We start from the raw sequence: 24571 nt of genomic DNA, 5'->3' as shown, positions 1-24571 counted from the left end.
TATAAACCTGCCCGAGCCCTTCGTTCATCTGGGGAGGCCCTCCTGTCTCCACTGCCTTTATCACAGGCCCGCCTTGTGGGAACAAGGGAGAGGGCCTTTTCTGCTGTGGCCCCCCGTTTGTGGAACTCACTGCCCATTGAGATCAGGCTAGCCCCCACTCTTTTAGCCTTTAGGAAAGTTTTAAAAACATGGCTCTTCCGGTGTGCTTTCGGAGAGTAATTGTATATACCTCCTGTGTTTCTCTCCCCAACATGTATTCTGTAGACCCTGTTCCCCATGGTTTTATTCTTATCTCTTCTTACCCCGAGTTTTTAACCTTGTGTCCATGCGGCCCGCCCTTGTTATGTTATGCTACGTTCTGCTTTTTTGTTCTGTATTGTGTAGTGTTATTGTTGCATTGTTTAATTGCATTCTGATATGTTGTTTTTATATTTTGTCTATTGTATTGTCTTGGGCATGGCCCCATGTGAGCCGCCCCGAGTCCCCGTTGGGGAGATGGTGGCGGGGTATAAATAAAGTTTTATTATAACATGAAAGGTGAAGACCAGCATCACAATTTCTGTCTTTCTCTTGAGGAAGGACAATGCCCTTCTCTTCTCCAGGATAAACATCCCCAGTTCTCTCAGTTGCTCCTCAGAGGGATTCATAGGATTTATTTTCCTTCAGTTTGAATCCATTGCTCTGTTGAGTCCTGGTTTCTGGAGCAGCAGAAAACATGTGTAGTTGTGCATTCATTGTGATAAAGAAACCTTAGTGCTGACTCAACACACAAAGGAAAGCACAACCAAATGCCTATGCACATGCATGCACGGTGTGCAATACATGTACAGTAGAGTCTCACTTATCCAACATAAACGGGCCGGCAGAACGTTGGATAAGCAAATATGTTGGATAATAAGGAGGGATTAAGGAAAATCCTATTGAACATCAAATTATGTTATGATTTTACAAATTAAGCACTAAAACAGGGGTCCTCAAACTTTTAAAGCAGAGGGCCGGTCCACAATCCTTTGGACTGTTGAGGGGCCAAATTATCATTTGGAAAAAAAAACTGAACAAATTCCTATGCACACTGCATATGTCTTATTTATAGTGCAAAAACAACAACAACAACAACAACGACGACGACGAAAGAAAAATACAATATTTAAAAATAAAAACAATTTTAACCAACTCAAACCGATCAGGATTTCAATGGGAAGTGTGGACCTGCTTCTGACCAACAAGATAGTCAAGTTAATTAGGATTATTGTTGTTGTGTGCCTTCAAGTCATTTCAGACTTTGGGCGAGCCCAAGTCAGAAATTTATTTATTTATTATTTATTTATTTTCTACATTTATATCCTGGCCTTCTCACCCGGAAGGGGACTCAGAGCGGCTTACAATTTATACGTATATACAATATATTATATTATTAGCATAGAACAATATTAGCATTATATATTACTATATTGAATTATACCACTATACTGTAATATTATTAGTAATATTACATGTAATATATAATATATAATAAATATTATTATATGGTATTATTATTAGTATTAGATTGTATTACATTATAATATTACTATAAATATTATATGTATTATTAAAACTGATATAAAAATATTATATTATAAAACTGAGGGCAGGGGCCAGGTAAATGACCTTGGAGGGCCTTAGTTTGGAGACCCCTGCACTAAAACATCATGTTTAACAACAAATTTGACGGAAAAAGTAGTTCAATAGGCAGTAATGCTATGTAGTAATGACTGTATTTACGAATTTAGCACCAAAATATAACAATGTATTGAAAACGTTAACTACAAAAATGCGTTGGATAATCCAGAATGTTGGATAAGTGAGACTCTACTGTATCTGTGCATCATGTTTCTCTTTAATTCTGTTTTAATGCTTGTATGTTTGCATATTTTAAATTGTATACTAATGCTTTTATGTCAAGCCGCTTTGAGTCCCCTTTGGGGAGATAAAGTGGGGTATAAATAAATATAAATACCATCAGCATCAGCATTATCAGTCTACTTCTCTTAAGTCCAAAAGCACCTTGTATGTTACTCTGCTTCTGCAGCACCAAATTGAAGGCTGATGTTCTGCACTGGAGGACAATGTCCAAACCTTTCAGTAGAGAATTCATGCCTAATGGTGCAATAACATATGGAATGAATGCAGTTGGACATCACTTGCCATGGCTAAATGTGATGGGATCCTGAGAGTTGTAGTTTTAAAAGGCCTTTCATCTTCCTTGCAAAGGATAGCTGGTGCCACAACAAATTACAAATCTAGGATTCCATAGCACTGAGCCATGGCTGTTAAAGTGGGGTCAAACTGCATTAACTCTATAGTGTAGATGCATCTTCTGGCACCAATAAGTACCATGATATGCTGCTATAGTGTAGGATCTATCATTTGTGTGTGTTGTAGAGGTGAGGATTTAAATATCTACTAAAATACCGTTGGGAACCTCTACTAAAACACTGAGCTCTGTGGTGTTGATCCACAGAAAAGAAGGAATGGAGGGCATGTTTATCAGATTTGCAGATTGGACCAAGTTGGGAGGGATAGTGAATACGCCAGATCCAAAATCGGAATCCAGAATGATCTCAACAGATTGGATAGCTGAGGCAAGACTAACAACGTGAATTTGAACAAGGACAAATGTACTACACTTTGGCAACAAAAATGAAATGCACTGTTGTAGCCCAGCCTCCATCTGAGCTTTTGCCAGGTGGGCATTCTAGTTTGGATTCTGTTATTGATAAGGCTAATGAGCTTGACAGGAAGAGAGTGATAAACGAGCAGAGGAAAGAAAGGGGGTGTTTCAGGTGCAGCAAACTATTGTTAATTGAAACGAAATATTGAGCAGACATCTCACGGGAAGAGACCTTGAGTTTTCCTTAAGAAGGGCTGCTTTCTCTGACAGATTCAGAGGTGGTAACATTGCTCATTGAGAGAAAGAGAGAGATCCTTGCTTCTTGTTCCTGTGAATTCCATTTTATTTCCTGCAGTTGGACTAATCTTGAAGTGTCACCTCCTGTGTTCCAGTTTGACTCTGTGCCTTGGATTATCCTTGATATCTGGTTTGGACTAATCTTGATACCTTCATTGGGACTTACTTTGATATCCTGATTGGACTCTGTTCTTTGAGTGACTTTTATAGACTCTTGCTTCAAGATTCTCAAGTGTTTCGTTCTTTGTGGATTTAAACTTCATTATATTGACTTTGAACTTTTATTCGCTACTGCTTGCTTCAATAAACAGCTTGCTTGCTTATTCTCTGGGGCTCAAGTGTGGTTTTAAGGTGCCCTGCAGCCTAGAGGTACAACATGCACATACAGTAGAGTCTCACTTATCCAACATAAACGGGCCGGCAGAATGTTGGATAAGTGAATATGTTGGATAATAAGGAGATATTAAGGAGAAGCCTATTAAACATCAAAATAGGTTATGATTTTACAAATTAAGCACCAAAACATCATGTTGTACGACAAATTTGACAGAAAAAGTAGTTCAATATGCAGTAATGCTATGTAGTAATTACTGTATTTACGAATTTAGCACCAAAATATCACTATGTATTGAAAACATTGACTACAAAAATGCGTTGGATAATCCAGAACGTTGGATAAGCGAGTGTTGGATAAGTGAGACTCTACTGTATATAGGATGATTGACACCTAGCTCGACAGCAATCCATGTGAAAGGGATCTAAGAGTCTTAGGAGACCTCAAGCTGAATGTCAGTCAACAGAGTGATGCAGCAGCTGAAAAATCCAATGCTACATCAGTAGGGGTTGTAGGATGCCATAAGACCACTCTATTCTGCTTTGGTCAGATCTTACCTGGAATAAGACTATGTCCAGTTCTGAGCAACATGGTTGTGGACAAAGCAAGTCAAGAAGGGGATGGACAAAATGGAATGTGTCCAGAGAAGGGCCATCAAAATAGCCAAAGTTTGAGAAGCCTTGAATCCCTATGACAAACAACTCTGGAAGATTGAGATATCTATCTTGGAAAGAGAAAGCTGAGAGGGAACATGAGAGCCATATATATGAAAGGATGTTACATTAAGGACAGGGGAAAGCTTGGTTTTTGCTGCTCCAGAGACCAGGAGACAATGGAGCAATTGATTCAGATACCGGGAACGGAGATTCCACCTAAACATGAGGAAGAACTTCCTGATGGAAATGGCTGTTTGACAATGGAATATGCCTCTTCCTGGGAGCCTCCTTCTCTGGAGATTTTGAAGTCCATTCATTTGGATGATGTGTCCCTGCTGATGGAAGGGCCGGCCCGTGGCGCATTATGAGGAGAGGCTTAAAGAACTGGGCGTGTTTAGCCTGCAGAAGAGAAGGCTGAGAGGAGACATGATAGCCGTGTACAAATATGTGAGGGGAAGTCATAGGGAGGAGGGAGCAAGCTTGTTTTTTGCTGCCCTGGAGACTAGGACACGGAACAATGGCTTCAAACTTCAGGAAAGGAGATTCCACCTGAACATCAGGAAGAACTTCCTCACAGTGAGAAGGGCTGTTCGACAGTGGAACTCTCTCCCCGGGGCTGTGGTGGAGGCTCCTTCTTTGGAGGCTCCTTCTTTGGAGGCTTTTAAGCAGAGGCTGGATGGCCATCTGTCAGGGGTGCTTTGAATGCGATTTCCTGCTTCTTGGCAGGGGGTTGGACTGGATGGCCCATGAGGTCTCTTCCAACTCTACTATTCTATGATTCTATGATTCTAGGCTGGTTAATGGCCAGCTGCAATAAATCACTCTGACCAAGAGGTCATGAGTTCGAGGCCAGCCCCTGTCGGAGTAAGCCCCCGACTATTAAAATAAAAAATAGTCCTGCTCGTCGTTGACCTAAGCAACTGAAAGGTAGTTGCATCTATCAAATAGGAAATTTAGGTACCACTTATGTGGGGAGGTTAACTAACTAATTTATGACACCATAAAAATCACCCAGCAGCGTTTGGAATGAGGAAGTATCCAAGGACTCGGCATCACAGTGGATGATGAAGTGGCAGCTCCCCCTGTGGCCTGAATCGAGCATATCCTCAGGAAGCTGGAAGCTGGAGAGGTTAAATTGCCTCTGTGTCTCTGTCTCTGTCTCTATGATCATATGGCATTGAATGTTTGCCATGTATGTTAACTAATTTACGACGTCATAAAAATTGTCCAGCAGCATTTGGAATGAGGAAGTATCCATCAAGATGTCACAGTGGATAATGAAGCGGCAGCTCCCCTTGTGGCCGGAATCGAGCAGACCCTCAGGAAGCTGGAAGCTGGAGAAGGTTAAATTGCCTCAGTGTCTCTGTCTTTGTCTCTATGTTCATATGGCATTGAATGTTTGCCATGTATGTGTACATTGTGATCTTCCCTGAGTCCCCTTCGGGGTGAGAAAGAAGGGCGGAATATAAATACCATAAATAAATAAAATAAATAAATAAGAGGGTTGGCCTGGATGACCTTTGTAGTACTTGTACTCTAGGATTGTCTGATTGAGTGATTCTGGGCCATGCTGCCGAATGGCGTTAATAAGGAAGGGGAGACCTAATTGGCGCTCTTCGTCCTTGCTCTCATTGAATCCAAGGAGCGGAGAAGTCCCCCCAGGTGGCCGGACTGAGGCCAGAGGTCAGCGGCCATGTCGGCTTTCATCCATCCATCCTAATGAGACTCGGCCGAATGCCGGCAGCCAGGAGGTCTTTGGACCCGTCCTTGGGATCCTTGCAGTTCTGATGCCGCTTCCTCATTACTTCTTTCTTTCTCGGTCTTGAGGCGTGGAGGGGAAGGTGGTGGACGGCTGCCACGTCAACGGCCCAGGGAAACGGAGACTTCGCTCTCGGGCCAAACCGAGGAGGCCGCCTGGACTTGGAGCGGCAAGAGGAGAGCCTGTCCAATTTGTAAAGAGCAGGACGGAGCTGTCGGAAAACGAAAAAGAAATTGAGTGGAAATGGCATCTCCAACAGCCCCCGACTCACCCCCGGCTCTTGCAATCCAGCCCATCAACACCGACCTTGCACTCTCCCCCATCAAAATGTTCTCCAAAGGAAGTGATTCCAGACATTCCTTGCAGCTGTTTCTTTAACCCGTGGCAACATTTCAACAGACATGGGGAATTCACACTTCGTGGGCATGCTGTTGCCTGCAACTGTCTGGTTAGTTGGTGTGTTGCCTGCCTTCAAGTCATTTTCAACATATGGAGACCCTCTGATGGAATTGCCTGGATTGTATGAGTCTACACCAGGCATGGGCAAGCTTCAGCCCTCCAGGTGTTTTGGACTTCAACTCCCACAATTCCTATAGGAATTGTGGGAGTTGAAGTCCAAAACACCTGGAGAGATTGCCAAAGTTGCTTCATGTCTGATCTAGACGCTAGACCAGGGGTCCCCAAACTAAGGCCCAGGGCCCACCAAAGCCATTTATCTGGCCCCCACGGCACAAGGGCTTGAAGGGGGTTGGGCTAAATGACCCAAGGGTTCTCTTCTTCTCTTAAAACCATTATTATTATTATTATTATTATTATTATTATTATTATTATTATTATTATTATTATTATTATTATTATTGCTACTACTACTACTAATATTATTATCATTAAGGCTGGGTGGCCATCTGTCAGGGGTGCTTTGCTTGTGCTTTTGGTCCACGGAGGCAGAAGGGGGTTGGACAAAATGACCCAAGGGGTCTCTTCCAAGCCTCTTTATTATTATTATTATTATTATTATTATTATTATTATTATTATTAAACATTGAGGCTGGGTGGCCATCTGTCAGGGGTACTTTGCTTGTGCTTTCAGTGCACAAAGGCAGAAGGGGATTGGACTCAATGGCCCAAAGGGTCTCTTCCAACTTTCTTTCTTATTATTATTGCTGCTGCTGCAGATATTAAGGCACTGTTCTCTTGAAGTATTTTGTTTCTCCCTTAAAGGATTAAAGATAAACCATTATCTGGAACGAAAACTTGTTTTGCAAGCTAAACATGTTATCAGACCATAGCCAGTCCATACGAAATCATGGAAGTAGAATTGATCTTGCACCAGGGCTCCATTTCTGTCGAACCCGTTGTGTTGCATGGTATGGGGCTCTCTTGCTTGGCTTCGTTTTGCAATTGACTGCAAACCCTCAGCAATATGGCAGAAGTCAGAAGAAGAAAAACCTTTAATTTAATGAGCCCAAGCTGCTCCAGACCAATATTGCAAGTTGTATTTGGCTAAAACTTTTGCCAACCTCTCAGTTCGAAAACATGCAAATGTGAGTAGATCAGTAAGTACCGCTCCAGCGGGAAGGTAACAGCGCTCCAAGCAGTCATGCCAGTGGCCACATGACCTTGGAGGTGTCTACGGACAACGCTGGCTCTTTGGCTTAGAAATGGAGATGAGCACCAACCCCCAGAGTCGGTCACGACTGGACTTAACATCAGGGGAAACCTTTACCTTTACTAAATATAATTAAACATTGTATTATACACAATAAATGAATATAAATTTTGGTTAAATGGATACAAAAGCCAATCAAAATGTTGCATTCACAGTATGATGAATGGTAATCTACTTTCTTGGTTATTTTCTTGTTTCTTCTTCAAAGAGTAGACCCCTGATCCACAACCGGTTTGGACTACTTATAGTCTTCGTCTGGTGGTAGGGTTTGCAAGTATTGGGTAACATTAATACAATTGTACAAAGTGTTTTCTGGCTTAGTAAAATTAACAACTATTAATACATACTACTTACTTTTGTTATTTGGTTCAAACAATTCAAGCATGTACTCAATAAACCATACAGTCTTTCATAGATACCGTGGAACCTATTGGATCCAGCCATAAAATCATAAAGTCGTAGAGTTAGTTAGAAGAGACTAATCCAACCCCATTCTGCCAGGGAGGAAACACAATCCAAACCCTCCCGACAGGTGGCCATCCCGCCTCTGCTTAAAAGCCTCCAGAGAAGGAGGCTCCACTGGACTCCAAAGACACATATTCCTCTGTTGAGCAGCTCTAACCATCAGGAACTATGTCCTTCCTAATGTTTGGGTAGAATCATCCCGTCCCTGCAATTCGAAGCTTAAATGGACTTCCCCAGCAACTGTATAAACTTCTTTTTCTCCTGCAACAAATTCAGATTCAGTGCTGAAAGAGTGAAGAAGAAAAAATAGGAGTCTTGAAGAAAAACCCAGCTGGGGAAACGATTCTTCTCAGGCCCTTGTCTCTGCAAGTGAGCTTGACTAGTTGGGTTTGGACTCCAAGCAAATTTGCAAAGAATTCCTGCTGTGCTTGCTTGGAGGAGCAGCAATTGTGCCAGGAGCAAAACCTAAAAGGTCTGGATTTCCCAGGAAAGAGCCAGGGCCTGGATGGGGAACTCTTCTTGCTGCTAGCCTTACCTACACAATCCATGTTCCTTTGATCTCTTGGCACTTTCCTGTCTCTGAATTCCCAGGAATTTGAGAGCTAAAGGAATCATTCTTTGGGAAGGGAAAATCATTCTTATTTGGTGGTCTATTTTGTTCTCCCAGTCCCTTTAGCTCTGTCTCTTCAGAAATCCTTCCTTTCTATAGTAGTGGCCTGTATCTTCCATGGCAGCAGGGCAATGAATCCACTCTGGGTTTTAGTCTGAACTTTAAGTCCAAGTTGCTGAATTTTGGGAGGAGACCTGTGCCAACAATAGGCCATGGTTACCATTAATGTTGTTTTAGAGCAGGGGTCCCCAAACTAAGGCCCGGGGGCCAGATGCGGCCCATCAAAGCTATTTATCCGGCCCCCATGGCACAAGGGCAGAAGGGGGTTGGGCTAAATGACCCAAGGGGTCTCTTCTTCTCTTACAACCCTTATTATTATTATTATTGACACAACGACGTTGTATGACACAGCAAACAAGATAGATATGCTGGATTTCGTTTCACAAAATCACAAGTCGAACACTTCCCAAGTGTCTAGGACTGTGTGATGTATTTTCGGATGATGCGTGCAGATCCCAGTAAGGTGGCCTTTTGCAGTTGGCAGATCGTAATTTTGTCAATGTCTATTGTTTCCAAATGCCGGCTGAGATCTTTTGGCACGGCACCCAGTGTGCCCATCACCACTGGGACCACCTGCACTGGTTTCTGCCAGAGTCTTTGAAGTTCAATCTTGAGGTCCTGATAGCGGCTGAGTTTTTCCTGTTGTTTTTCTTCAATGCGACTGTCACCTGGGATGGCAACATCAATGATCCAAACCTTGTTCTTTTCCACAACTGTGATGTCTGGTGTGTTGTGTTCCAGAACTTTGTCAGTCTGGATTCGGAAGTCCCACAGTATCTTTGCGTGTTCATTTTCCACAACCTTTGCAGGTTTGTGATCCCACCAGTTCTTAACTGCAGGGAGGTGATACTTGAGGCATAGGTTCCAATGAATCATTTGGGCCACATAGTTGTGCCTCTGTTTGTAGTCTGTCTGTGCAATTTTCTTACAGCAGCTGAGGATATGATCAATGGTTTCATAGCAGAACTAAGAGCACCTAACCCATTAGCATTATGGAGAAACAAACCCAAACGAAGTCTAGGAGATTCCACCTGAACATCAGGAAGAACTTCCTCACTGTGAGAGCTGTTCGACAGTGGAACTCTCTCCCCGGGGCCGTGGTGGAGGCTCCTTCCTTGGAGGCTTTTAAGCAGAGGCTGGATGGCCATCTGTCGGGGGTGCTTTGAATGCGATTTCCTGCTTCTTAGCAGGGGGTTGGACTAGATGGCCCATGTGGTCTCTTCCAACTCTACTATTCTATGATTCTATGATTCTATGATTCTATACTGGCTCGGTCGTTGCCCAGGATAAAAAGGACCGCGGTGGATGCTGCTGATTCTGGACATCCATCGACAAGTGGGCTACGGAATCATCAAACCCCAAATGAACAGTCACAGAAGCGGCAGAAATACACAATGCCAGAAAACCGCACAATTATTATTATTATTATTATTATTATTATTATTATTATTATTATTATTATTATTAAACATTGAGGCTGGGTAGCCATCTGTCAGGGATGCTTTGCTTGTGCTTTTGGTGCACAAAGGCAGAAGGAGTTGGATTAAATGGCCCAAGGGGTCTCTTCCAACCCTCTTTATTATTATTATTATTATTATTATTATTATTATTATTATTATTATTATTATTATTATTATTATATATTATGACACAGCAAATAAGATAGACATGCTGGATCTCATATCACAAAATCACAAGTCGAACACTTCCCAAGTGTCTAGGACTGTGTGATGATGATGATGATGATGATGATGATTAACATTGAGGCTGGGTGGCCATCTGTCAGGGATGCTTTGCTTCTGCTTTTGGTGCACAAAGGCAGAAGGAGATTGGACTCAATGGCCCAAAGGGTCTCTTCCAACTCTCTTTATTATTGTTGTTGTTGTTGTTGTTGTTATTAATTATTATTGCTCAGTGGCCAACTATAGTCCGGCCCTCCAACGGTCCGAAGGATCATGAACCGGCCTCCTGTTTAAAAAGTTTGGGGACCCCTGTTTTAGAGTCTGTATTTTTTATATATAAGATGGGGAAACTGGAGTTAATTCCGCAATGCACTTGCCTCCAGCAGTTGCTCCTTTTGAAAGAAAAAGTATCTCCTGCGCATGTTTTAATATGTGTGTTTTAAATTGTTTTATTTCTGTATTTTAACTTCTTGAGCCTTGAGGAGAAGCAGGCAAGGAGCAAAATTTATTATAATTGTCATTTTGTATTATTAAAAACACTCTCCAAGGGAATTTTTGGAGGGCAGGGGAAACATTTGAATTTTTTTTAAAGGCAGGGAAATTGACCATAGACCATGGGAATTATGTTATAACATTTGAATAAAATAATACTAACAGCCTGATACAGAAAATCTAGAGCTAGGTGGCCTGTGTTGGCGAAGACTTTCATGGCTGGAATCACTGGGTTGCTGTGAGTTTTCCAGGCTGTATGGCTATGTTCCCAACAAAGGTTCCCCCCAGGCAGGAAGCAGCCAGGCTTTGAAGTTGCAAGGCTATTCAATGCAAATCAAGGTGAGCAATTTCAATATTCACACTTGCCTCAAACAGACAATAGTTCTTTCTCCCACCCTGGACATTATTCCACAGAGCAAAGGAGAGAACTCTTGGGTTGCTGTGAGTTTTCCAGACTGTCTGGCCATGTTCCAGAGGCATTATCTCCTGACGTTTCGCCCACATCTATGGCAAGCATCCTCAGAGGTTGTGAGGTATGTTGGAAATGAGGCAAGTGGGGTTTATATATCTGTGAAAGGTCCAGGGTTGGGGAAAGAACTCTTTTCTGTTTGAGGCAAGAAAGGAAGCAGCCAGGCTTTGAAGCTGCAAGGCTATTCAATGCTAATGAAGGTGCTACATTCACACTTGCCTCAATCAGACGAGTTCTTTCCCCAACCCTGGACATTATTCCACAGATAACTAAACCCCACTTGCCTAATTTCCAACAGATCTCACAACCTCTGAGGATGCCTACCATAGATGTGGGTGAAACATCAGGAGAGAATGCTTCTGGAACATGGCCAAACTCACAGCAACCCAGCTAGGTGGTGTGTTACAGCAAAAATAGCTTAAGAAAAGATCTTAGGAGTGTGCAAAGCTCCACAGCTGACAGCACTTTTGTCCATCCTTTAGCGATGCTAAATAGAAATACTCAGACAATCCATAAATCATTTAGTCTGCCATCTCCAGAACACTCTTTTCAAGAGTCTGGGTGGAAAACATCACCCTAAATATTATCTTCTGCAAGGCGTGTTGCGACGAAGCCACTCGTATGCATTTGCGCTCATGAAAATATGCACTCCTTCTCCCGTCCCTTTCATTTGCATCTCTTTTATCATCATCTATCAAAAGCAACGCCGTATATTTTTCCACAGGCATAAATATAAATATCTCCATAAATTTTGGAGAGCAGTGGCCAGATATTGCTTGGAGACAAACCATCTCGATATTACAAGAAAATGGTCTTTGCAGAGCAAAGCAGAGCTACTTGCTGCAAAGCAAGGCGAAAAACTTTGTGCTTGTTGACTTTTCAAACCTTCGTAATGCAAGCATAAGCTATTGTTTTTATTACTACTTTTTAATAGTTGCTTATTTTGTCCTATTTAATGCTATTTTAGGTGCAATTTTGTAGTCTTGTCTGGACTGATATAATAATAGTAGTAGTAGTAATAATAATAACAACAACAACAACAACAACAACAACAACAACAATAAAGACTCAAAGACTCTGGCAGAAACCAGTGCAGGTGATCGGCACACTGTGTGTCGTGCCAAAAGATCTCAGCCAGCATTTGGAAACAACAATGACAAAATTACGATCTGTCAACTGCAAAAGGCCACCCTACTGGGATCTGCACGCATCATCCGAAAATACATCACACAGTCCTAGACACTTGGGAAGTGTTTGACTTGTGATTTTGTGATATGAAATCCAGCATATCTATCTTGTTTGTTGTGTCATAATAACAACAACAACAATAACAATAACAACAGCTTTATTTTGAGAGGGACTCAGGCCGATTAACATACATATAAATGGCAAACATTCAATGCCACAATTTCTTCATTAATATCAAAAATATAAAATGATAATAACATACACATTGTAATAAAAATTCCACAATAACAATAAATTTAAACATGACAGTCAGTAACTGAACTGAGAGAAGGGCCATAAGGATGATACCTAACTTGACCATGACTTAAAGAAGATTGTCCTTTGATTTACAGCCAAGTGATTCAAACTCCATAGAATCATAGCTAGAAGGGACCCCCAAAGGCCATCTAGTCCAACCCTCTGCCTTCCAGGAACCCACAACTAAAGCTTCTCTGAAAGAATGGATGGGAACAATGAAAGGCCTTTGTTGCAAAGCAGGAAACTCCAGATACAAATCTTCTTGAAATTCATCTCACGCAGAAGGAGCCATTTAGGAAACCCAAACACGCTTGAGCAGGTGCCACCCTCCCTTCTTGTTTCCCACTCCGCTCTACAAGGATCAGTACAGCTTCCAAGCAGAATTGCTTTTTACTCCCACCTTCCATAATAAATATATACATACACATACAGGCAAGCACACAGGTTTTCCTCCAGGGTCATCGGTCTAAACACAATTATAGCATTGGCACAAACAGTTTACTGCTAGCGAACTGAGAGAGAGGAACTACTTAAAACTCTCTGGCCAATCTTCCGTCATGCAAAATATAGCTTGCAAAAGGTTAGGGTTTATGGGATTTTATTTTAGCAGTGTTCCTCCAAGAATCCCCAGATGTTAGGGATTCCTCTTCTTCAGAAGAGGAAGGGGAGCAGGAAAATGTTCATGAATCTGAGGGTGAGTTGGAATCTGAGGAGGAGATTTTGCACGTACCCACATTTCAGGAGAGGCGAAAGGAAACAGCAGAGATGCCGTTCAGCTAGAATAGCTGCCAGAAATGTAGCTGAGTAATTAGGAACTGCCCTAGCAGCTGGGAGGGGACTCAGGTACAGCCAGCTCTTGCTGGTAACAAACTGAGTCTAATGTCTATGCTCCCCTTGTGCCTGCTTCGAGTCTGCATCTGGGAAACTGCTCCTAAGGATTTATTGCTGTTTCTTTGTCTGAAGTAAGACTGCCATTTGATTTGGGAATTTAACAGAGACTAAGAACTGTGTTTACCCTAAGACTTCCTTGCTTCCTTTTGCATTATTCCACTGAGTGTGCTGTACTTTATGTTTTGCTGAAGTAAAGCAGTTTTAAGTGTTTTAAGGCTGTTCTTGAAAGACGAAACAGGACACCAGATAAGATGGTCAGATTTTGAGAGTTGGAGTCCAAGAATGGAGGAAGGAAGGGGGGAAAACAGGAAGGAAGGGAAGAGGGAAGGAAAAAGGCGAGAAGGAAGGAAAGAGATAATGAAGGAAGGAAGGAAAAGGGAAGGAAGGAATGATAGTAGGAAAGAGATAAGGAAGGAAGTGTTGTGGACTACTATTCTGCTTCTTCAGGAGGCTGAAGAGGTAGCACTTGGGGATTTGGGGCCAAGTGTTAAGGAAAGAGAAGGTGAGCAAGACATACTAGAAGTCCCTACATTTTTAGAATGGCGAAGGGCAAAAGAAGAAAGGAGAAGGTCAGCTAGAATCACAGCAAAAGGCTGAGCAATCAGACTTCACCATAGGAACATCTGTATTGGGAGCTCAGGGCTATAAATTAGCAGCAAAACCAGTTGTCAGGGCTGGCAGCAACCAACCTACTTGGTGTGCTTGTGTTCCAGTCTCCATGCTCCAGCTCCAGTATTAGCTTTGCAAAGACTTCTTGCCACAGACTCTTGTTCTTGTATACTGTAAGCCTTCTTTGCCAAAGACTCTTGTTCCTGCCAGCTGTGAAGACTTGTGCCAAAGACTTTTGTTTCACGTCTGCTGCAAGACCTTGCATTGCTTTTGAATTTTAACTTCTGTCTCCTTCACTGCTGTTTTCATTATCATTATTATTATTATTGCTGAAGTAAGGCTTTTTTGGTTACTTTTGCCCGTGTTGTAAGGCTGTTTCTGGAGCAAATCAGGACAGGAAGGAAGAAGAGAAGGAAGGAAGGAAAGAGATAAGTAAGTAAGTAAGTAAGGAAGGAAGGAAGGAAGGAAGGAAAAGGAAAGAGGAAAGGAATGAAGGAGATAAAGATGGAAGGGAGGGATGGAAGAAGGGAGAAAGGAAGGAAGGAAGAAAAGAGATAAAGATGAATGGAAGGAAGGAAAAGGGAAGGGAAGGAAGAAGGGAACAAAAAGGAAAGAGAAGAAGCGAAAGAAGGAAGGAAAAATATAAAGAAGGAAGGAAGGAAAAGGATTATTATTTTATTATGACACAGCAAACAAGATAGATATGCTGGACAAAATCACAAGTCGAACACTTCCCAAGTGTCTAGGACTATGTGATGTATATTATTATTATTACTATTATTATTAGTAGTAGTAGTAGTAGTATTATTCTGAAGTAAAGCATTTTTTTGCTACTTTTGCCCGTATTGTAAGGCTGTTTCTGAAGCAAAACATAACAGGAAGGAAGGAGGGAGGGAGGGAAGGAAGGAGATAAAGAAGGAAGAAGCTAGATAAAGATGGATGGAAGGAAGGCGATAAAGATAGAAGGGAGAGATGAAGGAAGGGAGAAAGGAAGAAAAGAGATAAAGATGGATGGAAGGAAGGAAAAGGAAAGGGAAGGAAGGAGGGAACTAAAAGGAAAGAGAGAAGAAGGTGAGAAGGAAAAAGATAAGGAAGGAAAAGGAAAGAGAGAAGGAAGGAGGAAGAAGGGAGAGAAGGAGGGAGATAAAGAAGAAAGAAAAGAAGAAGATAAAGATGGAAGAAAGGAAAAAGAGGGAAGGAAAGGAGAATCAAGAGAAGGAAGGGAGAATATAAAGAAAGAAGGAAAAGGAAAGAGAGAAGGAAAGAGGGAAGGAAGAAGGGAGAGAAGGAAGGACAACGATGAAGGAAGGAAGGAAGGAAGGAAGGAAGGAAGGAAGGAAGGAAGGAAGGAAGGAAGGAAGGAAGGAAGGAAGGAAGGAAGGAAGGAAAGAAAGAAGGAAGGAAAGAAGGAAGGAAAGAAGGAAGGAAGGAAGGAGATAAAGATGGATGGAAGGAGAGAAGAGGAAGGGAATGGGAATGGGAGAAGGAGGGAAGGAGGAAAAGAAGAAGGGAAGGGAAGAAAGGAGGAAGGACTACATTTAGCCCTCCACATAGACTCCTGTGAATATAACAAACCAAAAATACAACAATTACTTTTTCCCTGCAGGAACAACTTTCTAAGAATTTCCAAGTCTTCCAGTATGTTTTTATGGTCAACATCACTTGGAAGCTGATCAAAGAATGTTATTGGAAGATCTAGAAATCACCAGAGAGATATTCTTAGAGGGAACCCTTGTTAATACAATCTGTGAAAAATCCCGTCCACAAAAGCCAAAACCACAAATGTAGAGGAATGGCAGTACAAGCGAACAACGTTTCTCCAAAGAAGCCAGGTTTCTGTGCAATTCTTCAGAAAGTCCAAAAATGTGTGTAAACATTCACAGTCCTCTCGTTTGGGGAGAAAGCTTTTGGGGTTATCTGTTCTTGTGTGAGAGTGGAAAATCTTTGCATCCTTATTGCATTGGAGTTTGAGGTTTCTCTTTCTGCCCGGCCGGCCGTGCCGTCTCCTCCATGGAAGGGATGCTGTGCTTTCGTTCCAGCTTAGATTTGGAGAGCTCTGCCAATGGATCTGCTGATCACGCAGCTCCATTGCGTGATGTTTGCCATGCCATGAAATATGCATGCTTTGGCCACAAAGGAAGAAAAAAAAAACCCTTCTCACTTTCGGGTGGAAAGCCAAAATTATGGAGGAGAGCATCATATTTTGCACCGAGTGCAAACGTATCCACTTCCTCCCTGCCGTAAAAAGAGATGGAAAGATTGGTTATTTTTTTTTCCTTTCAACCCTTTCCCTTAACTAATCCTTGGTTTCCAAGCTCTGGGTCCAACATACTGGGATGTTCTTTTGCACAAAATGTACCAGAAACATTTTTTGCAAGGATACAGGTCTGCACTTGGCCAGTTTTGTAGATGGAGCTTGTACAGCAAGGAATTGTCTCAATGGGTTGGCTCTTCCGTCTCTTTCTCCCAATTTCTGCTACAGACATTTATCCATGTTTGTAGCTCTTATCTGGATGATCCATTTTCCTTCCTTCCTTCCTTCCTTCCTTCCATCCATCCATCCATCCATCCATCCATCCATCCATGACTTGGATGAAGGTTTGGAGGGTATGCTTCTTATCAGGTTTGCAGATGGGACCAAATTGGGAGGGAAAGCTAACACTCTGAAAGACAGGATCAGAATTCAAAAGGACCTCAACAGATTAGAGAGCTGGTTGGCCAAAACTAAAAAAACATGCATTTCAACAAGGAGAAATATAAGATGCTACATCTAGGCAGAAAAATATGAAATCAACAGTGGCTCGGCAACAGTGCATGTGAGAAAGATCGTGGAGTCTTTGTGGACAGCAAGTTGAACATGAGCCGAGAGTGTGATGCAGCAACAGAAAAAGTCAATTGGATTTTGGGTTACATCAAAAGGAGTCCAGTGTCCAGATTGAGAGAAGTCATGGGTGGCTGATTTGGTTAGACCTCTTCACCTGAAATGACACTGTGTCCAATTCAAAAGGACATCAATTTAAAAGAGTTATTGACTCTAAGCTAAAATGATCAACGGTCTGGAGACCATGAATAATCCCACTGAGGATCCTCTTAAAGAGCTGTGTCTGTTTAACTGCAGAAGAGAAGGTTGAGAGGAGGCATGATAGTCATGTATATATATGTGAAAGTGTGTCAGAAGAAAGAGGGAGCAGGGTTGTTTTCTGCTGCCCTGGAAACTAGGACTCAATGGAGCCATGGGTTCAAATGGCAGGAAAGGAGATTCCACCTGAACATTGGGAAGAACTTCCTGACTGTAAGAAGAGCTGTTCAACCGTGGAACTCTCTGCCTTCGGGTTTGGTGGAACTCCTTCCTTAGAAGCTTTTAAACAGAGGCTAGATGGCCATCTGTTGAGGGAGCTTTGATGGTGCATTTTCTGCATGGCAGAAAGGGATTGGACTAGAAGACCCATGTGGTCTGTTCAACTCTAGGATTCTATGATTCCCTCCCTCCATCCTATCTTCCTTCCTTCCATTTTCTTCAGATATTTATTCATATTTGTAGCTTTTGTCTGGACAATCCGCTTCCTTCCTTCCAACCTTCCTTCCTTCCTTCCTTCCTTCCTTCCTTCCTTCCTTCCTTCCTTCCTTCCTTCCTTCCTTCCTTCCTTCCTTCCTTCCTTCCTTCCTTCCTTCCTTCCTTCCTTCCTTCCTTCCTTCCTTCCTGGCTCTTCCAAAAGGCCTTTGACATTTAATTTGTTGTTGGACTGATCTATCTGCCCATTTTATAATAGCCCCATTCTTGAGGTGTTGCCAATGTTATTTTGCACTTTATTGTCCATTTCAACCGTGACATACCTTCCCCATTCCGGCACATTCTGTACTGGGTTTTATGAATCAGTCTCCTGTTTTAATATTGTATGCTTCATGTCGATTTTATCGATTGTTTTACTGATAATTGAGGTTTTATTGGTATAATTGTTTCATTGTTGTATCATTGATATTTGATTGTTTTATCGGGCTAGGCCCCATGTAAGCCGCCCCGAGTCCCTTCGGGGAGATGGGGCGGGGTATAAAAATAAAGTTGTTGTTGTTGTTGTTGTTATTATTATTATTATTATTATTATTATTATTATTATTATTATTATTATTCCTTCCTCCCTTCCTTCCTTCCTTCCTTCCTAAAATACAACCAGGCCGTTTCCCATCAATTTTGCTGAACTAAGAGTCATGTTCCAGGTCTCAAGGCTCCTGGTGGTTAGAGTAAGCTGGAGAAATCCCAGGAAAAGAGCAACATCTTGAAAAATATGTGTTTTCATGTTCTGCTTTATTTTGTGTCCATGCCACGCTGGATGCAACCATGGATAATGCTCAGTGGGTCATGTTTTGCCCTTTGTCAATCCTCCTTCGGGCATCACCAGAGCCTGATTTCCCATTTTGATGCTGAAGCCTCAACCCCGCTTGGCACCCAAGTCAACACACAAGCCAAGTTTCTTTCCTCTTCTAAAAGGAGGTTCTTGTCCTCTTTGGCATCACATTGTGTGAGCTTGGCTTCACCGGGTTGGTCCAAGGTCAAACCAGATCCGCTCTGGCCCTGCAAGGAGGAAGGGAGGGATGCCATTTTTAATCTGACAGCTTTGAAGACGCCAAAATAGCTTTATTTTTCTGACATCCCCCCATTTTTATCTTAAAGAAGGGAAGATGTGTGCAGATGTCACTTGAAATCCCTTGGGTTCTGCGCTGAGTGGAGTTGGCAGGCCGGGGTCACCCATCAAAGTGACGTTTTTGCACAAGACCAGAGGCAGCGGCGGAGCATCCGCACTCGGAGCAGCGCCTCCCCTTGGTTGCCATGGCAATCACCTCCCCAGATGGAAATGCCGCATCTTGCGAACATTCTGTTAAAAGTTTGGACGGTTTCAGAGTCCTCCATGTTCACATGCAGAATTGCTTTGATTTGCTATGCCTGGAGCTTCCTAGGACTTACACCCGAGGAAACCAAACCAGTTGTGGCTTTGCAGTGCCGTATATCCTGCTATGCAAATTATGATTAGGGTTGTGCAAACTGTGTTGTTGTTGCTGCTGCTGCTGCTGCATACTTTCACATTGGTTCTGATTTATGCCAGTCCTATCATGGAGTTTCCTGGGGATGAGAATATGTGACTTTTCCAATGTCGACCAATGAGTTTCCATAGCTGAGTGAGGGTTAAAACCTTGGTCTCCAGAGTAGTTGCCATGCACTCAAACCATTGGCATAAGTTATACCTGTGACCTCACTTGTTGATTTCAAGCTAACTTTTGGTCTTGGAACTTTCTGGAGAAAGGCACCAGCTCACAGGAAAGGAGGGGCATATGCAGAGGCAAAGCTACATAGGCAAAAGTTTACTATTTTCTGGCTTATGGTCCCTTCAGTAAGAAAAGAGATTCCACCTGGCTATTAGAAACAACCTCCTGATGGTAAAAGCTGTGGAATCAATCTACTGCTGCCTGTGAATTATGAAACAGAAGCTGGATGTCCGTCTGTCGGGAGGGATTTGAATTTATCTTCCTGAATGTCAGGAAGAGGTTGGGCTGAACCACAGAATCCTGCTCTCTGGTTCTATGATTTGACATCATCCTCCAGATTCCCTGCAGAGGAAAAGAGCCAAGAGGCAGCTTAAGCCCCAAAGATATCAGCGCAGCATCTTGTTTTCCTTTCAGGCTCTTGAGATGGTCAAAGCTTTCCTTTCTGCCAGGGAGATCCAAGCGGACAGGCCCTTCCTTATCTCTCCAGAGGCCTTGGGCGTATAATTCTGCCCAGACCCCCCAGCGCCGGCTAAGCTCCGATATCCGATCCTAATCCTTCCTTGCTCGCTTTCCTCTGACATTTGCTTGTTGCAAAGCGGCTTAAGTTTTTAACACACTTCCTGTTCTGCTCTGTCTCTCTCCTTCGCTCAGCTTGAGATGCAGAAGTGACAGGCAGAGAAAGGCAGGCCTCTTGCTTTCCTTTCTGATTTTTAAAAAATTATTATTTGCATGCATTTGGGGAATCAAAAGTTTGGACAGAGCTGCAACACTTTTGCAGGGCAGAAATTGTGCTGTTGCCATAGGAAAGAGCACAGAGTCCCTGAGTTATAGAAAGAAAGCCCAAGGACCCTCCAGTCCAACCCTCTTCTACCAGGCAGGAAGGCACAATCCAAGCCCTCCTGAAAGATGGCCATCCAACATCTGCTTTAAAAAACCCAGATAAGGAGTCTCCACTGGACTCTCAAGCAGCAACATATTCCACTGTTGAACAGCACTGTTGCCCAAACATCAGCAATCCCTTGTATCCTCTGGGGTTCAATACAGATCAACAGGATCACATGGAAAGCAATGGTTTTAACCTGGATCACTGTCTCTTGTATCCTGTGACCTTTGATGCAGAACAGTATGATCCCATGGAAACACGTGGTTTTAACCTGTTGTCAGTCTCCTTTAGTGTAAGTGTTGTAGCTCAGCAAGCGGCAGATAATTTATCTGATGACGGGTCAGAGAATGAAAGAAATGATAGGTTTCAAAGTGAGGAGTCTGTGAGTGATCGGAGAGAGTTGCAAGCAGATGAGACCAACGTTGTGGATCCCTGTGCTCATTCCCAGGCAACAGGAGAAAGCGAAAGTTCCAGTTTCCTTCAGAAAAGGCCTTGGGCCAGTGGGGAGTGTTCTTGGGAAACTAGATTAGGCCTGAGAACACAAGGAGTGAAAATTAGACAAACGAGATATTCTCAGAGAATTTGAGATAAGACTGTGAAGACCAGGTGTCTTTGACATGATTTCATGGGTGCCTGGACGGGCTTAAATTTAGTGGTATGGGCTTCAAACTTCTCAGAGGAAACAACATTACTATAAGAGGTGGCTCTCAAGTCTTTGATTCAAGTATTCTCAAGTTTCCTGTTCTGGTTCATGCCTTTGTTTGCTGAAAGGGTCTACCTTGGAAAAGTTCCTGTTTTCATGTTTATGGATTTATGCATGAAGAACTGCTGTAGATTTTGGTTGCCTTGACTTGATGTAGAGTGCAACAGAAAAGGACTTTGGACAGGGCAAAAGATCTATTGGGTTTTGGATATTGTCGTTTCTTCTCCTGATTAAAAAAAAGTGATGAATCTAAGATGATTGTATTGCCAGCTCTTAGGTTTCGACGTGTGAGTGTGATGGGAAGAACGCAAAATGGGACTGCTAACAATATAAAAGAAGTGATTCTCTACTTTAAAGGGGTGGTCACCCATACTTTCTCAATGTGATGTGGTTGCTGGTCTTCAGAGCAACCGAAAACAAGCCTTGCCTCCTCAAAGCGCCGTACTTTCCAATATTTAAACATGGCTCTCATTCCCCCCTCAAACCTCTCCTCTCCAAGCTAAACATCCCCATCTCACTCCTCTGCTCCTCATACTTTGATATTTTGGTGTTCCTTATCTGGACATTTTCCATTTTGTCCATCTCCTCCTTGAATTTCTTTGCCCAGAACTGGACTATTATTCCAGGTGATAAGATCTGACCAAAACAGAAGAGAATGGGACTGTGACTTTCCTCAATTGAGAAATTATACTCCTATGATGCAGCCAAGCATCGTATTGGCCTTTTTAGCTGCCGCATCACACTCATGTCCAATATTCCTAGATCGCTTTCACATTCCTTGCTGATCCTTTCTGCTTCTAGACAAACTTGATCCATCCGCTGCGAACAGGCAGAGCTCTGATGTGCGCACTGCACAGACATCATTTGATCCATCTTTGCCTTCATGGTTGGCAGATGGATCTGATCCGTGGGCTGATTTAGGAATAAAAGCCGACCTGGCAAACAAGAGGTTTTCGTACTTTGTCCAGGTCAATACGGGTATGTGTCGGCTTTTGTTTATTTGCTTATTTGTCCCCTGTGCATATTAATTATGTGACAATGTAATTGCAGGGGTGAGGAAATCAATAGGTGTCAGATGGGGAACTCGTTTTTCAGATAAAAATCTATTTGCAAATTAACAGGCATCGGGATCAATTGGTTTGTGTTGTAGTGGGAAACAGAAAAGTAAGCTCACTCCTTCAGATACGTAAAGATATGGCTATCACATCCCCTCTTCTCCAAACTAAATACAATCCGGTATCAGAGGAATGCTGTTTTGGGGGCAAAACAACCCTCATTTTTTTGTGCAACCCTACCAACCCATGTCTCTTTCCAAGCACAGTATTCTTGTCTCACTTTTGGTTAGTATTTAATAGGATTTTTAAATATTGTGGAATTTTTTGGTTTGTAATGTCTAAGGTCCATTAGCTTTGCTGGAAATGAATGCCACTAGATTGAAGATTTCCAGAATGCAAACTGGAGAGGGCTCCTGTAACTTTCAAAACTGCACAGAAGATATTATATTTGTTATATAAAATGGGATCTACACAGCCAGTTTCAGAATGCAGATTAACGACACTGAACTAGATTATATGGCAGTGTAGATCCAGCCTGAGCTGCTCCTCATTGGGCATGGCTTCCAGTCCTTGGAACATTTTGGCCACCCTTCTTTGGACACTTTTCATCTTGTCCATCTCCTCCTATTAAGCAACAAGTTGTTTACATTAGGATCAGTTCAGGCAACACAGTGTAGATGTGTTGAAGAGTGAGAAGCTAAGTCAAGCTTTGATTTTGGATTAAATATATCTTGGAAGTTTTTGATGTTCCTGTTCATGTACTCCTTTTCAAGTCTTATTAGTTATATCTTCTTGATTGTGAATTTATGCCGGATCTGTGATTCCTGGCTGTTCCTGGACTTTGTCACCTTTGGACCTTTATGAGACATTTGGATTATTGTTTGGTTCTCACATTTTGCTAAACCTCTTTGGATTATATATCTTCCTTTCCTTTTCCTGATTTTTATATGATTTTTACATGTTTTTTTTTTACAATCTGCTTGCTTATATTCCTGCACTCTTGTGTGGTGCAGTGGTCAGAGGTGTTTCCAGGCCTTCTGTTGTTTCACCAGGTTGCTGCATATATACATACATACATTAGAGTCTCGCTTATCCAACCTTCGCTCATCCAACGTTTTGTATTATCCAACGCAGTCTGCCTTTTAGTAGTCAATGTTTTTGTAGTCAATCTTTTCAATATATTGTGATGTTTTAGTGCTAAATTCATAAATACAGTAATTACTGCATAACGTTACCATGTATTGAACTGCTTTTTCTGTCGATTTGTTGTAAAACATGATGTTTTGGAACTTAATTTGTAAAATCATAAGGTAATTTGACATTTAATAGGCTTTTCCTTAATTCCTCTTTAGTATCCAACATTTTCGTTTATCCAACATTCTGCCAGCACGTTTGTGTTGGATAAGCGAGACTCTACTGTATATGCTTACATTCATACATACATACGAGGGTTGAATGAAAAGTAATGCCTCCACCTTCGTAACTCCTCAAGAGATTGCAGTCCTGGTCTGCGGCAGGTCCTGACTTGTTCAGTGGACTCTCCTCTACAGTCCCATTTGGCGGGAAGCCTTAGCATTGAATGGTTGTGTTGTTAAAGTGCGAAGTATGGAACCCTGTGCAGACGGTTGGTCAATGTGACTTAAGCAACGTGCAGTCACTGAATTCTTGACAGCAGAAGGTGTCACCCCAAAAGAGATTCCTCAGAGAATGCAAGCTGTTTGTGGTGATTGTGTTGATGTGAGTAAATTGAAAGATGTTGAGGTGGGAACATCGGATTTGCGTGACAAACAAAAAGTTGGACGTCCTGTGACAGCAACCACCGAGTTTCACAAGCAAAAGGTTGACAGCTTGATTCAGGACGATTGTCGTATCCCTCAGAGAGAAATTTCAAGCATAATCGGCATTTCACAAGAATGTATGGGTCACATTATTGCTTTGCTTGGCTATTGGAAGATCTGTGCACGATGGGTCCTGTGAGAGGCCGGTTGCAGAAACAGAGTGTCGACTACTTCCGTGACAGCTTCAGAAAACTTGTTCATCGTTGGCAGAAATGTATTCAATTGTCTGGTGATGATGTGGAAAAGTGAATAGTGATAGTTAAAGAGCACATTCTAAGGATTATCTCTGTGTTTGATTTATTAAAATATTCCCATCTAAACCCAAGTAACGAAGGGGGAGGCATTACTTTTCATTCAACCCTCGTACATGCCTTGGGACCAGTAGCCTCTAAGAAATATTCCATTTCCTATTGAGATGCAAAGCACGATGCCCTCCATGCATCCTCAACGGGGAGATAGATAGATAGATAGATAGATAGATAGATATATATATATATATATATATATATATATATATATATATATATATATCTCAACCCCATTGATAGAGCAAGGACTACTTTGCATTTCAACCAAGTTATAAAAGTGGGATATTATTATTAATATTAATATTATTGAGAAATGCTGATGGCACTATGCATCCTGTGCCTTTTTGCGCCCGTTTTTGCAGTGGAAATACGATGCCCATTTACATGGGCACCT

General features: G+C 42.2%; 1 protein-coding gene across 4 annotated transcripts in view; it reads left to right on the top strand.

Annotated features, from left to right (window-relative positions):
• cntfr (ciliary neurotrophic factor receptor) overlaps positions 1-24571 on the top strand; it is a 645331-nt gene that overhangs the window by 201852 nt on the left and 418908 nt on the right. The window lies entirely within an intron of this gene.

The sequence above is a fragment of the Anolis carolinensis genome, chromosome 2, assembly GCF_035594765.1.
Source record: "Anolis carolinensis isolate JA03-04 chromosome 2, rAnoCar3.1.pri, whole genome shotgun sequence".
In the NCBI taxonomy this organism is placed as follows: Eukaryota; Metazoa; Chordata; class Lepidosauria; order Squamata; family Dactyloidae; genus Anolis; species Anolis carolinensis.
This window is presented reverse-complemented; position numbering and strand designations above follow the sequence as displayed.